Here is a 15,280-nt window from a genome sequence, read left to right as displayed (position 1 = left end):
TTGGAACCAACCCAAATGTCCATCAGTGACAGACTGGATTAAGAAAATGTGGCACATATACACCATGGAATACTATGCAGCCATAAAAAAGGACGAGTTCATGTTCTTTGTAGGGACATCGATGAAGCTGGAAACCATCATTCTGAGCAAACTATCACAAGGACAGAAAACCAAACACCACATGTTCTCACTCATAGGTGGGAATTGAACAATGAGAACACTTGGACACAGGAAGGGGAACATCACACACCTGGGCCTGTTGTGTGGTGGGTGGAGTGGGGAGGAATAGCATTAGGAGATATACCTAATGTAAATGATAAGTTAATGAGTTCAGCACACCAACATGGCACATGTATACATATGTAACAAACCCGCACGTTGTGTACATGTCCCCTAGAACTTAAAGTGTAGTAATAATAATAAAAGAAAATTACATAAGCAGTTATAAGAAATAATACAGATACAATCTACATGCCCTTCACTCCCAATGAAAATGTTTGCATAATTATGAACTCATTAAATTTTATATCCACAAAGTGCTCAGTGTGTATTTTACAGTAAATATTGCACTTGTACTTACTTTCCAGTGTATAAAATGACTTTAGATTGAAAATAGAGGTACATAGTTTTATATCTTAGCTTTTGATAAGGATTTTTATATGTATTCAAATATTGCAGAAAGGTATTGTATGAAACCAATTTTCTTTAACTCAATAGCAACTAAACTGTTAAATTGTGCACCACTATTAATAAAGAAAACATAAAATGCATATATGTGCTACAGAGTTAATAGCTAAATTACAAACATAAAATAGAAAATGAGGAGATTGAGTAAATTAACACATATAGAAAATATGTTTGTTTATTGTAAAAAATGATTTGAATTTCACTAAAAATATTATCTTATGCTTTTAAAAAAAAGAAGAGATAGACTTAAGACAACCTTTTTTTTGGTAAGTCTGTGGCAATACATTTGAAGTTTTAGAAGAAATGAATGATTTTTCTGGCAAGTATGAACAAAAATGATTTACTCAAGAAGAAACTGAAATCCTGAAATGACCAATAATTATACAGCAGGTGAGAATGATAAATAAATGTCTATGTTTTTTAAAAGGTACCAAAATTTCCAGTGACAACCAAGATGGAGTAAGCTCACTACAGCCTATCTCTCCCCCTCATTACAACTGGACCTCTGGGCAAAATACAAAAAGCCGCCATTTAGAATTCTGAAATGTAATCGTAAGCAGCAAGATTAGGTAGGAAGGGCAAAACTTGACAAAGCAACTTATATAGGAGTGAGCCCCATTTTTTCCCCCTTTCCTGTCATGGCTTTAACCTGAAGTTGGTCTCTAGTCACAGTGCTGTAGCTGCAGAAGTCCAGGAAGCAAGAATGGATAAATTCTTTATCCTTTTGGACATGAAACCTAGAAAAAGAGCCAACGCAAGCCAAAGGGTGTGGGGGTAAGTCTTCAGGAGTTTTCCTTTTGTATTTTTCCATCCCTTCCTCCCCTGAGGACAGCTCCATTGGGGAAGCTGTGGGGAGCAGAAGGCTCCCTCCACTAAAACTCGGAGAAATTCTTTCTGTCCAGAGGAACTGGGAAAACAAAGTCCTGTGGTTTGAAGACTATGGAGGAAAATCTCCGTTGTTTTTTCATCTTTCTCTCTCTTTAATCTTTCTGCTTTGACTCAAGGGCAGGCCCCAGTCAAGGAGCTGCAGCTGCAGTTCTGAGAGAATTCTTATCTTTTCATACAGAATGCAGATGAAAGGACCCGTTAGAGATTGGATGCAGTGGGATTCTAGAAAGGAGAAAGTTGGAGAAGGAGACTTCCTAATGCTATATTCAGAATGGCAAACACCCTGGGCTCACCACTGTGCTCTACATACAAGGAACAATCAAAAAGAATATGGCAAAGGCTTTGAGAATTTTACTCTGGTATGAACCACTGTCCAAGTCCCAGACTAGCCTCTGAATGGTTCACACCTGGGTAAGTCCCAAAGCAGCATAGCAAAGGCTTTGAAATCTGAACTGACAATTGAACTACCATGCCAAGAAGGTAAGATAGAACTTGTAGTCTGAAACTAGCCAGATTCATTGCCTGCTAAACAAAATTAAAAATCAAATAAAAATCAACATTCTCCATAAGATTTTAATAGGACCCAGAGTTTTAAAACATAATCATCAAAATGTCTAAGATATTATCCAAAATTACTCAAATTACTCACCATACAAAGAATAAAAAAAAAGGTGACAAATTCTTAAGTGAAAAGACAACAATAGATACAAACCCTGACATAACAGAGATGTTGGAACAATCAGACAAAGATTTTAAAGAAGCTATTATAACTATGCATGTTGATAGAAAGATAAACACTCTTGAAATGAACAGGAAGATGGGAGTTCTCAACAGTGAAATAGAAGCTATTAACAAAAGAAGAAAATGTTTGGCCAGGCACAGTAGCTCATGCTTGTAATCCCAGCACTTTGGGAGGCTAAGGTGGGCAGATCACTTGAGGTGAGGAGTTCAAAACCAGCCTGGCCAACATGGCAAAACCCTGTCTCTACTAAAAATAAAAATAAAATAAAAATTAGTTGTGTGTAGTGGCACACACCTGTAGTCCTAGTTACTTGGATGACTGAGGCATGAGAATCGCTTGAACCTGGGAGGTGGAGGTTGCAGTGAGCCGAGATTGCACCACTGCACTCCAGCCTGGATGACAGAGTGAGACCCTGTCTCAAAAACAAAAACAAAAAAGAAAAATTTTATACTGAAAAATGCAATATATTAAATTTAAAAATCCACTGTCTTAGCTTAATAACAGAGTAGAGAAGACAAAGGAAAGAGTAAGTGAACTTGAAATAGATTAATAGGATTCAATCTAAAAAATAGTAAGGAAAGAGATTTAAAAAATTAAGAGAGCCTCAGGGACCTATGGGACAATTTCAGTAGGCCTAGCATTTATGACACTGGAGTCTAAGAAGAAAAGAAAAAGGAAATTGATGGAGAAAAAAGATTAAGATAAGTGAAATCAGACTAGGTTCTTCTATAGTCAGAGAAAGAATAATTCCTATAGTTTTAAAATTACTTCAGCTCAAACAAAAAGATGGCAGTGTTTTCCTATTCATTTTTATGGAACAGCTTCACATGAATATCAAAAGCTAGATGTTAAAAAGGATGAATTGCTAGGCATGTTGGCTCACTGCTTTGGGAGGCCCAGGTGGGAGGATTGCTTGAGACTGGGAGTTCAAAACCAGCCTGGGCAGCACAGCAAGATCCCATCTCCACAAAAAATAAAAGAGTTGGGTGTGGTGGTACATACCTGTAGTCACAGTTACTCAGGAGACTGAGGCTGGAGGATCACTTGAGGTCAAGAGTTCAGTGAGCTCTGATTGTGCCACTGCACTACAGCCTGGGCAACAGAGTGAGACTCTGACTCTAAAAAATAAAAATAAAATGAATTATCCAATTTCACTTTTCACTTGTAAATGTCGATGCAAGATTTCTAAAACTTTAAGAGAATTTGATTAGCAAATCAGATTAGCAAATCTTTAAGGAAGATTTAACATAAGGAAATCTATCAACAAATAAGTCATTACCTCCAAACCTTAAAGGAGAAAATATACATGTATTACTAAACGCAAAAGAAAAAGCGTCTGGTGAAATCAGCATTGAAATGATAACTTTAGTAGTGGTACAAACAGTTAAGCATCAAATGGAGAGAAACATTATATTTACAATTAACTGAACAAAGGGAAAGAGATAGGTTGGGAAATATTGAGTATTAACCTACAGATCTTTGAAGATGCCAGTTGAACTACTGGCATTACAGTGTAAAGGGGTCTTTCTGATGGAGAGCAAGAAAACTCTGCTAGTAACTGGAGACCAATAGGTCATAATCTTATACCAAACTTAGCTTCAAAATATTTTTAATATGCATCTGTCACCAGTCATACATGGACCATTTGATTTTTTTGAATCAGTTTTTTTAGGTGTTAATATCTTTTGTTAGAAAGATTGTTTCCATGATGTTGATATTTCTAACTGCAAAAGTCAAGTCTAGTAAAAGCTCTAAATTGACCCATTTTGATTAAAACTGATTGTGTAATAAAGAATCTGCTTTGCCAACTCACTTTTTGAAACTTGTTGAGTTCTCATAGTTACATGCAGGACATTTAAAACATTTCATGAGTGGAGAGTTCCAATGAATTTCAGGTCTCATTTCACCTGCATATTGTGAAGCTGTTTGTTGTTGTTGTTAATATAAAAGAGAACACATATGCTAACATTTTTGTTCTAAAGTAGGAATTTAGCAATATAAATAAATCTCATTTAACAAATATTTATAATATGTTCAAAAACTCTAAAAAAGACAAACAAATAACCCTGTATACTAAATATAAATCATGTTGGAATAAAAAGCAATGAAAATATCATGAGCATTCCCTGCCAGAATTTTTTTTTCTCCATTAAAAAATGGTGAGTTTGGGGGGGTATGGCAGAAACCTTGTTGTTTCTTTTCTTTCTCCCTCTCTCTCTGCCTGTGTGTGTGTGTGTGTCTCTCTCTTTCTGTTATTGTTACTTGATTGTCTTGGTGAAGTCCTGAGAGCAAGCAGATTGGCAGGCATTCTGGTGTGGAGGGGTGAGAGGCGCCCAGAAGAGGAATGTTCTATGTCTTTTAGTCTACAAGGGACTTGTGTGTAGGAACTGGCAGGCCTCCCAAGTCTCCTGGAACTAGCTGGATGCTGTGAAGTTGCCAGCATGCTGTTTGATAACCAGGACCAGTCTGCATAAGACTTGATATGTATAATTCAATTCATTTTCAAGCTGATTCTGACTATCACTATTATGCTTATTAAAATGTACTTCCTCTGACCCAAGCTGCTGAGGCAAGAAAGACCTGCTCACTTCCTATTCCCGATCAAAATTGTGTGATAGAGGTTCAGCATCAGAGTGTCACAGGAGCTCTGTGTTTCTATTTCTGTAATGTGGCATTAATTAGAAGATGGAATAATATGGTTGCTAGTTCCTACTCCCTGGCAGCTGAGATCGAAGCTACCTGGAAATGATGAGTAGAGTCATAGTTCCAGAAAGGTCCTCGAACCTCTCCTTTCTATATGTGAAATTACACATTAACCATCATGATAATGAGCACCTTGTAAAGTTCTTCATAGACAACCAAATAACTATGGTCACTCTCACTGTTTAACCTGTGTCCTCCTTGGCTTTCTCTTTTCTATTGTCATGCCCAAGCTTCTTTACAAGAGTTGTATGCATTTGCTAACTCCACTTCCTGACTTGTCACTCACTCCAGAAAACAGTTACTGATCATAATTATCAGTGGCCTTCATATTGTAAATCCCATGAATACTTTTCAACTCTTAACTTACTTGACTACTTTACTATAAGACCTTGGGGATCACTGGTTTCTGGATGAAGTGAAAATTATTCAGTCTTGAAATGTGGCAGGATTAGGTTTGAATCACAGGAATCTTAACTTGAGAGTGACCTTAGGCAAGGTACTTTCTTTTTGGGGTAGCTCAATTTTCTTGACTAGAAGATGGGTAGAATATAATGATCATTAATTTATGAGATTATAGTCAATGTGTGCAGGCCTAGCACAGTTCCTGGCATATACTTGCTTATTCTTGAACCTTCTTCTTGGACGTCGTCTATCTCCACTGCCCTCATGCTTTACTCCCCACTGCATTTCTAATAATTTTCAAAAATATGTCTCCAGCTTGCATCTTATCCCCAAGATTTGGATAGCTGAAAATCTCCACCAAGATATCCCATGGGTACCTCAAACTCAGAGTATCTAAACGCTATGTGGCATCTTTTCTAAAATTTGCTACTTTTCTCTGTTCTTGATCTCTGTAGATGCTACCACTGTCCACAATGCGACCTGAAGTTAGAAATGTGGGTGCCATCGGCATTGCTATTCCTAGGCTCTACCATCATATAAATCATTCTGTTCCAACAATTTACCTGTAAATGTTTTTCAGATCTCTCCTTTTTCTCTCAAAGACTCATGTCACTTTTCTCTGGTCTAGGTCCTTCTCTTTCACCTGGACCACTGCTAGACTCTCAAGTGGTGTTTCTACCTATCATTTCTGTCTCTATAATCTATCATTTACACATTGCAACTAGAATGATCTATCTGAAACAGATGACCATGCAACTCCTCTTCTTAAATGTCAACACCCCTCTGCATATAGATTGATAAAGACATCATGTTGTTTCTGTCTTCTATCCCAAATGCTGTTTGACTTGTCATTCCCAGCTTACCTGAGTGTCTCCCGTTCTTTAATATTCAGTTTCATCCTCACCTGTAGTCATTCATCACTGACTGTCATGCTATCCCTACTCTGTGCTCCCCAAATCTTTTCCTCTACTCCCCTAAAGTAGTCTGTCTTTACAGAAGTTGATCCCATCACAGGTTCTAGTTGCCCGTTAGATCATGAGCTCTACGGGGGTCGGGGACTCATCTACCTGTATTCTCAGCATGTGGTACAATCTTGCCACATGAGGAACCAGAAAATGTTTATTGACATGAGCCAACCCCCCATCGGCTCAATAAATTCCAGGTTAAGAACCATTTCACAAGGCTACAGTCAGCAAGATGATACTAAGTTGTCTGATTGAGATTAAAGTTTCCATTTATAGTTATTTTTGAATCCTTACATCAGGTTATCATGAAATAGAAGCAGGTAATACTAAATTCATCATCCTTGACTTCTCATCAATATTCACTTATATAGGCATGAGCAAGCAATTTCTTCCTCTGTACCCACTCTGTGACTCTAATATTCTAATTATGTTTATATCATCCTGTTTTTTTTCCTAAATTTGTCCAGCAATTGGATTATACACAATGGAGGAAAACAATTTTCCCAGCTGACATCTGAATGAATGGTAAGAAGCTTAATGACCTGAGTCAACCATTCTGCTTTTTAGAACAGGAAACTGAATTAGCTATTGTCAACTCATGGCCCACAAGTGCTATTTGCTCTAGACAATGTTGGTCCATACAGTGTTTAAAAAATTATTTGTAATTGTGACCTTTAAACATTTAAACTTCCTTAAGAAAAATATAAATTTCTGGCTTTTTTCAAAACCTTGGAAGAGCCAGCAACAGTGAATCCACAGTCAACAACCAACTTGGGTGGAACAGCAAATGACCCCTTATGAGAGCTTGAGCGACTGCCTCATGATTGCATTTTGCCCTATCCCTTCCCTTATGTTTCACATATACGCTCTTGAAGGATTTGCAGTTTGCCAACCACGTCACAGTGTTGACCCTCGTCTTGGAGACAGTGGTGATCTGAAATTCGGGGAGCCTCTAGAGTTTTGACAATCAGAGAATCAAAAGAGAATAAAATTGAAGAAACTAAAGAAGTATGACTGAATAATTTAACTTAATAGAGAAAATTATCATTACTGAAAAAGAGAAATATTTTCCTAAGTGGTGTGAAAGTAATACAGTGAAGCATAATTTTTACTACAAAACCAAGTAGGAGTATACTTTATAGCTACTTAAGCGGTGCAAAGTCGGGGACAGATTTTCAAAGCGTTAAACGGGAACTTATCCACCTGATCTCTATTAGTGCTAATGAGAACCACACCACTCATGCTTTGAACATTCCTCCTAGGTGTTTCCCTATAAATATTTATGCAATCAGAAGTAAAATGCTGAGTATCACCAACTACATATTATTCAATTAATGCAGAGTTTCAAAATTACCTAAATTCCCGTACAACTATATTTACTTAGAAGGATTTTTAAAGTGGGGTTTCATATTCTGGAAGTACAATGCATTAAAAGTTTTTAAAGTTTGGGTTTAAGTATTCCGTCTGATGCTATCTCTTTTTCCTTAGCCTCACCCTGAGCCTCAATTTCTTCATCTGTATAACAGGTATATTACCTGATCTTCCTAATCTAAGGAATGTTATGGGCCCTCAGTGAGCTACTTGCGGGAAAGTGCTTTATAAATAAAGTATTATATGAGATTCAGATGTTACTATATAGTCAATAGACAGGTTAGATAGTTGTAACAGATAAAAATGCACTATTTTTTTCTGCTTGTTTTCTTAACTTTTTTTTTTTTTTTGTGCCTACATTTCTTTCCATTTTTGTTTTACATGATGGCTTGGGTGAGAGTGATCATTTATTCTTTGAGGGTTAGAGGGTGTTCTGTCATCTGGAGAACTGGGCTCATCTACTTGGTCACCCCCCTCTGCTTGGCTGCTGCTGAATATGTTTCTAGTCCCTTATTTTAATGACATAATAATTCTTAATTTACTTTCTTTTATTGGAAATTAAGTGCTAGTATTATATCTAGAATTCCATTTGCTTTATTACTCAATTACTAAGTTATGAAAGTCTTCGGGATTCTACTCGAGAGACTGAGATGGGAGAATTGCTTGAGCCCAGGAGTTTGAAGCTGCAGTGTGTCAAGATTATGCCACTGCACTCCAGCCTGGGTGAGAGAGTGAGACCCTGTCTCAAAACAATAAAAAATGAAAAAACTCCTGGATTATATTTTAATATTTGCAATTTATAAGGGTCTACTTGCCATAGTTTGGTACCTGTGTATAAATTATTACATCAGTGAATATCCCTTTTTGAAAAGTATTAATTATCAGCACTACAATCTAGTAATAGAAAGCACTACAGTCTATATCCCTTAATACTAAAAACTTGGATTCAAGAGTAAGATGCATTTTATCTACAGTGAATGTAACCATTTTCCTAAAAAGAGTTTATGTGTTGAATTGCCTTTTGCCTTTCTAAGACACAAAAGTCTTGTCTAAAGAACAACACTAGTAGGAAAAGATTCATGCTGCATTTATTTCTAACAACTGCATTGATTCACTTGTTCATTCAACAAATACTTATCAAGCAAATGTTTGATTGTTCTGAGATCTTGAGAAGGTGGAAGCAAAACATAGTTGCTGCTTTAGGAAGTTCATATTCCCATTGAGGAGATGGAGTATCTGCCAGAACAGCACAGAGTGATATATTCTGCTATCCAGGTATTTGTAAGGTATCATAAAAACAAAGGGCTTCTCAGGGAGAGCCCAGGTTGGCCTGTACTGGTCAGAGAAGGCAACCCAGGGTAGGCCCCACCTGAGATGAGTGGTAAAGAATGAGAAGTCTCAGTGAGAACAGCCAGTGAAGTCTGGGGGAGTAAGTCAACTTTACCGTGGATCTCACAAAGCTCTGAGGAGAAGAAAGGTACACAGAGAGGTTAAGCTCTTCAAATAACCTTCTTAAAAATGTTTAAATGGGAAACAGACACACCAGTTTAAAATATATGAAGGCTGATAATGTAAGCAACATGAAAACAACCAATTACCTTATCAGATAGTGTATCATCAGAGGTCTAAACTTATCTCTTAGTGAGGTTAGGAAATTGGACACATTCTTAAAGATATAGAGAAGATTATGAATATGGAAAGATGCTTAAAATTGTAGTTGCTCTCTCTGAGATGCAATGAATTTTTTTAAAAATAGTGTAATATGTCTAATAATATTTATTAGGGTGAATATTATTTCACCCTAAATTTTTGTTCTTTAAAGTTTGAAATAGTTTTAAAATATAAAAATTAGAAATAATATAATTAATCCCTACATACATCTACCTAGATTGTAAAATGTAACTTTTTTTATTGTATACTCCAAATCTTTTCTTTTCTTTTTTCGAGGAATAAAACATTATAGAAGTTAAATCCTATTGTGCATCTTCTTCATTTTCACTCTCCTTACTCTCCTTACTTCTCCAGACAGGATTACTGTTCTAGATTTGGTGTTTATTATTCCCACTTATGACTTTATATTCTCACTACATATCTGTATCTGTAGGCGACACATATTATTGCATGCTTTAAAACGTAGGCAAAAAGTAACCTATTGTCTGTATCATCCTTAAACTTGCTTTATTCCTTCAAATCTGTATATACAGAGATTTCTCATATTGATGTATGTAGCTCTAGTTTATTCATTTTGATGCTATAGAATGGCAAATATACCACAATATTAAAATTGACTCTGTTGGTAATGAAAATGTAAGCTGTTAATGTTTTAAAAACTCCTTTAATTAAACTTTTTTGACTATTTAAAGCAGTATTGTGGTGGATGGTTTTGTATATTTTCCTTTGCGCTCATGTGTAAGAGTTTCTCTAGAGGATATATCTAGAAGTGAAATTGCTGGCTGCAAAAATATGAATATCTTTACTTTTAATAGAAGTATACCTTTTTACACTCTAACAGCAGTGTGTAAGAATTCCCGTTGCTCCAACTTTGCCAACATTTGGAATTGCCTGACTTTATAATTTTGGTTTAGCTGGGAATAAAATGGTATGTCATGTAAATCTGTATTTTCCTAAATGAGGCCATAATTTATAAATTGGTAATGCAAAAAAGAAAAAAAAGGTGCTGTTAGAAAACAATATAACTGAAGATATGTTATAGTAATGTAACTGTTCCACAGAAGAAAAGTTGCTTAACCAACGATAAAACTCTCAAAAATTGTAGCAATACAATTTTTTAAAGCACAATTTTCTGTTCATGTCTGTCTGACATGCCACATGTATTTAGTTATGTCATTCTTCCAAAATGTGAACTGATGCCAGTTTTCTACTGTTATAATACTAAGAATCAAAATTATGTATTTGTTATAGAATCTTCCTGAGACCTAGAAATCGATATGATTTCTGTGAGCTGTTATACTGTGACTTAACACACAGATTGAAGCAGGAGATAGACAGATTTAGAAAGTGTAGACTGCCAAGTCATTGAATTCTCACAGAGATACAGAATATAATTTTGTTTTATTTTATGCAATGATTTAAGAAATAAGCATATATGTCCTTTACTAGTCAATGAGAAAATGCCCTGCCCTTTAAAACATAACATCACTTATCTATTTCCTATTAATGTACACTTTTAAGGAGATAAATTGCAACTTTAAAAATTTTTTTTAAAAATTCTTGTAGTATGAACTAATATTGTGTGCTGAAATATGTGTGAAGTGAATATAAAATTAAATTTAATATGTCTGTGATATTCATACTTTATCTTTTGTATTCCTCTAGACTTTGGAATAATTGTGATATTTGCTCTTTTTAACGTATGTATGTCTGTTAAAGTAGTGAATTTTGAGATATTTTCTGTGTCACAAATTGGTGTATATTTTAGCAACTTGTAATGCAAAGTAATTCAATATTCTACATAGTAATTTGTTACCACTATAAGTACTACTTCAATTCAGGATAATATAATTTTAATTATGAAAATAAAGCTTTTATCTACTTTCATCTGGTTTTAATTTCTTCATTTTTATTATAAGATCCCTTTATAAATATTATGTAATTCATCTGCGGTTCTACTAAAATATATAGTTTTACTCTAACAAGTGGAAGATCAGATGGTAGCCTTAATATATGCATTCTGTTTCTTCTCATCTTTTATGTCATTAGTAAAAATAAGGATGGTTGTGATGTATAATGAAAATGCAGATTCATAACATGATTAGCCGGATGTAAAACAAATTTTAAGTGCCTCAGGCATTAAAGACATTACTCTGGATCTGTGCCCATGTGTGTATACAAAGTGCTTTTTTTATTATTATTATAAATACTTAGAATCAACCTGTTAACTAAAATACCAATAAACCCCCAAATGACACACTGAAGGGAGACAATTACAAATGGTGTCTGCACACCAGATTGTGTATGATAGGGAGCTGAGTGTGTGTGGGGGTGGGAGGAGGATGTAGACATTTCTTTTCAGTCCTCTAAGAGGACAAGAAAGAGCGGAACATTCTTCAGAGCAATTTTAGGCACACTTCCGTGTGTCTGCATGATTGGTACAACTGTAGAGATATCTAGTTTTTGGTTCATACTGTAAGGATGAGTGTAATACATATTTTTTTCAGCTCTGATAAAATTGCATTTCAATTTTTTGCTGTCTTTCAGAAAGTCAAAATCTTGAGGATTTAGTCTGTCTAGGCCATTGCTTGCACGTACCTTGCCTGAGGCTTCAGTCTGACCCCTGGTTATATTCTCCTCTTTCCTTTTTCTTCCACCAGCATTTCATCTCCTTTTGGCATAGAGCAGCTCATAGATGGGGGTGAATGAGGGAGAAGTTAATGCAGAGATTGATAAGGCAGAAGAAGCCTCTTTCCTTCCATGTTTGTTCCCGTGGAAATTTGTCTGAAAGTATTACCATGGCCCTAATTTTCTTTTTTTAATTTTGTGTCTAACTAAAGTCTCAAGGATGTCACACATGGCAGGGACAACATGAGTAAGGGTGCTTGAGAAGCACGTGCTTAGTGCCACCGGCAGTTTAGGACCACAGGTGATCCCGGGCCAGAGTGAAAAAGGGGACCGGATCTAGACTGTGGAGGGCCTGGCCAGCTGCTTTATGGATTCGGGCTTTGATAATCTTTGATACCTTTGATTATCTTTGATACCTTTGATTATCTTTGATAATGGGGTCTTGTGAACTGTTGAAGGGTTTTAAGTCCTGCAGTGAAGTGGCCAGAATGGCAATCCACCTGCAGGCTGCAGTGTGGATCGAGAACACTGGTGGCAGTGGGACCTGCTGGGAGGAGTCTGAGTCAGCAACACAAGGTGGGCAAGGTCCTCAGAGATTGAGGACAGGAGAGGTAAAGGGGCCATCAGCTGGACTTGGGTTTAGATTTAGATGTGGAGAAGGAAGAGGAAAAGAAAATCTGTATGTTTCCAGCTTGAATTACTGGTTGTACCCCTGGTGAAATAGATAAGGAAACAGGTTATAGGAACAAGAATGTAAGTTTACTTTGGTATAGATTGCATTTGAAGTGCCTGTGGGGCAGCTAGCTGGCTACACTAAGAGGGGTGAGATTATGAGATTACTAGGGTCATGCTAAGTTGAACTTTGAAAGACAGTAGGGGCTGGACATTCCAGGCCAGGGAGCAGCACAAATGCATGAATGAGGACATCAGGTTTGGGGAACTACCAGCATCTCAGAATGGCTAGAACAGATGTGTCACAGAGGCAGGGCTGCAGGCAGGAGAAGGCAGCTTATGCTGGATGGCATGAGTGGTGGAAGGTCAGACATACCCAGGTCCATGAACATTTGTATTTTTCCACAACATCAGACTTTTATTGATGCTATTTCAGTCATAGAAACCATAAGCTACATGGAGTTCCCAAAGAGGCAATTCTCCTTGGTACTGCCCATTCACCTGGTAGCGAAAGCCATGGGCACATAGGTTCAAGCCAAGCCATAAGTCAGTCAATATTGCAAACCATGCATAATAGTATATTTAATTAATACATAAATGTTATAGATCACACATTCCACAAAAAAGTGACATTCAACATCAAGAGGAAAGGGTTCAGAAAAAAGAGGCTATTGAACCCATCCAAGGAGAGAGAAGTGAGCAAGGAGAATATCCTGGACTGATCCTGGGGATGTCAACAAGGATTGTGAGGATTGTGCAAGAAGAGTCTGTGATTTGGGCAGAACCTTCAGCAGCAGGTGCTGGGTGCTGATCCTGAGTGACAGCAGGACAGTGTGTGTTAAGACAGCCATCTCAAGATGATGAAGTCCTACTCTTTTTATAGACATAGAGTGAGGACTAATAGTAAAGAGTGTGCCTGGTTACATCCCTATCTGGTTGGGAACAGTATCTATTGATTAGGCCAACATCTGGCTCCTGTTAGTATGATGCTTTTTGAAATGTGAGAAGGAATTTTTTTCTAAGATGGAGTTACTTATGCCAAGGGTGCTCTATACACTGGATAACTGAGGATTTTGAACTTCACCTAAAATTTGTGAAGGAGTTTAAAGTGAGAGATATGATGAGCTTGGCATTTATAAAGATGGTCTGGTAGTATGGGGGCAGTGTTGAGGGTGGATTGGGTTTTGGGCACAGAAGAAGTTGTCTGTTAAAATATTGCTATCACAATTCATGTACAATTCAGGTGTAAAATCAAAGGTAATTTTATTTTTCACATCCTATTGCTTCTTGCTTCCAGGTACACTGTAGCAAAACAAAAACTAACAACAATAAAACCCCTCAGATATGCCTATTTCAAGAAACATAATCTCTTCAGGCACACAGGTGGTCCTTTCAGGATTTCAGTCCTGATGGTTCTGGTTTCTCCAGTGTACCTTTGCTCATCCTTCTCCCTGGGGTAATTGAAGTCCCCAGGGGCTCATGAGTGTATCATCCTGGCCTTAGTGCCTGTGCTGTGCTGGGTGTTCTCTGTGGCCCCTGTAGAGATGTACTCACCTGACTAAATCACCATGAAACCTGGGTAGGAGTATGTACAGGTGTGACTGGTCCTCTATGGTCTTGTCCAGCATCATTGTGGGCCCTACGGTTCAGGTTCTTGGTCTCCATGGTAGCCTGGAGGCTCAAGTGATCCATTTGTGGCCTCTTCATCCTCACATAGAGCCTCCACTTAGTTCAAGTTCCTCTGCCCTTTCATATACCCACTGAAGACCTAGGCATTCTTCTCTCTACTGTAGTAGGCGAGATTTCATGCTTGAGGAAGCCTTTTATGTATAGAAAGGAATTCCCCCATTCATTTGTGCTTTGATAAATACTTGTTCATTTCAAAGCTAAAAGTCAATTTACAGAATTTATTTTACTTCAACATCTGGTTATTTTTTACAAAATAAAAATTTCATTCATTTAAGTATTTTATTTAACACATAGGTTTAGCGGATTGAGTCTTCTTTAAACATTAGCATCACTTAACCAAATTCTTTTAGCCATTTGAAATTGTGATTATGTCTATGACTCTAGGATGTAGTAAAGTTTTGAATATCCTAAAAGGTTGACCAAGAATATACAAGGCAATCCAATGATTATAAAATATATTACCTCACATATCTTCAAACCTTAAATTATAAATAATAAAGTTTTCTGATGTCTTCATTTCTTTACAACTTACATGTTATTGTGAAGTATAACCCATATATACTTCCTTATTTTTAAAAACCTTGTTACTGTATATTCCTGGGGTTATCACAATCTTATCAGATCCCAAGAAAATATCACCTCATACTAGGCAAGATTACTGGTTTTTTATTCCTGACAGTTTAATTTTGGTTTATATATTCTACATTCTAAGGAGGTTCAAAACTGAATTCATGATTTAGGCTTGGTCACCATTCTTATGGCTACCACTTCTTAAGCCTACCCCGCCTTAAACAGTGCATGAGTTTCCATTTCTAGCAATCAGTGCCCACAACTAGAAGGTACTTCTCTTCCCCTCTTATCT

Source organism: Trachypithecus francoisi, unplaced genomic scaffold (genome assembly GCF_009764315.1).
Source record: "Trachypithecus francoisi isolate TF-2019V2 unplaced genomic scaffold, Tfra_2.0 Lachesis_group7, whole genome shotgun sequence".
In the NCBI taxonomy this organism is placed as follows: Eukaryota; Metazoa; Chordata; class Mammalia; order Primates; family Cercopithecidae; genus Trachypithecus; species Trachypithecus francoisi.
Note: the sequence above shows the minus strand (reverse complement) of the source record.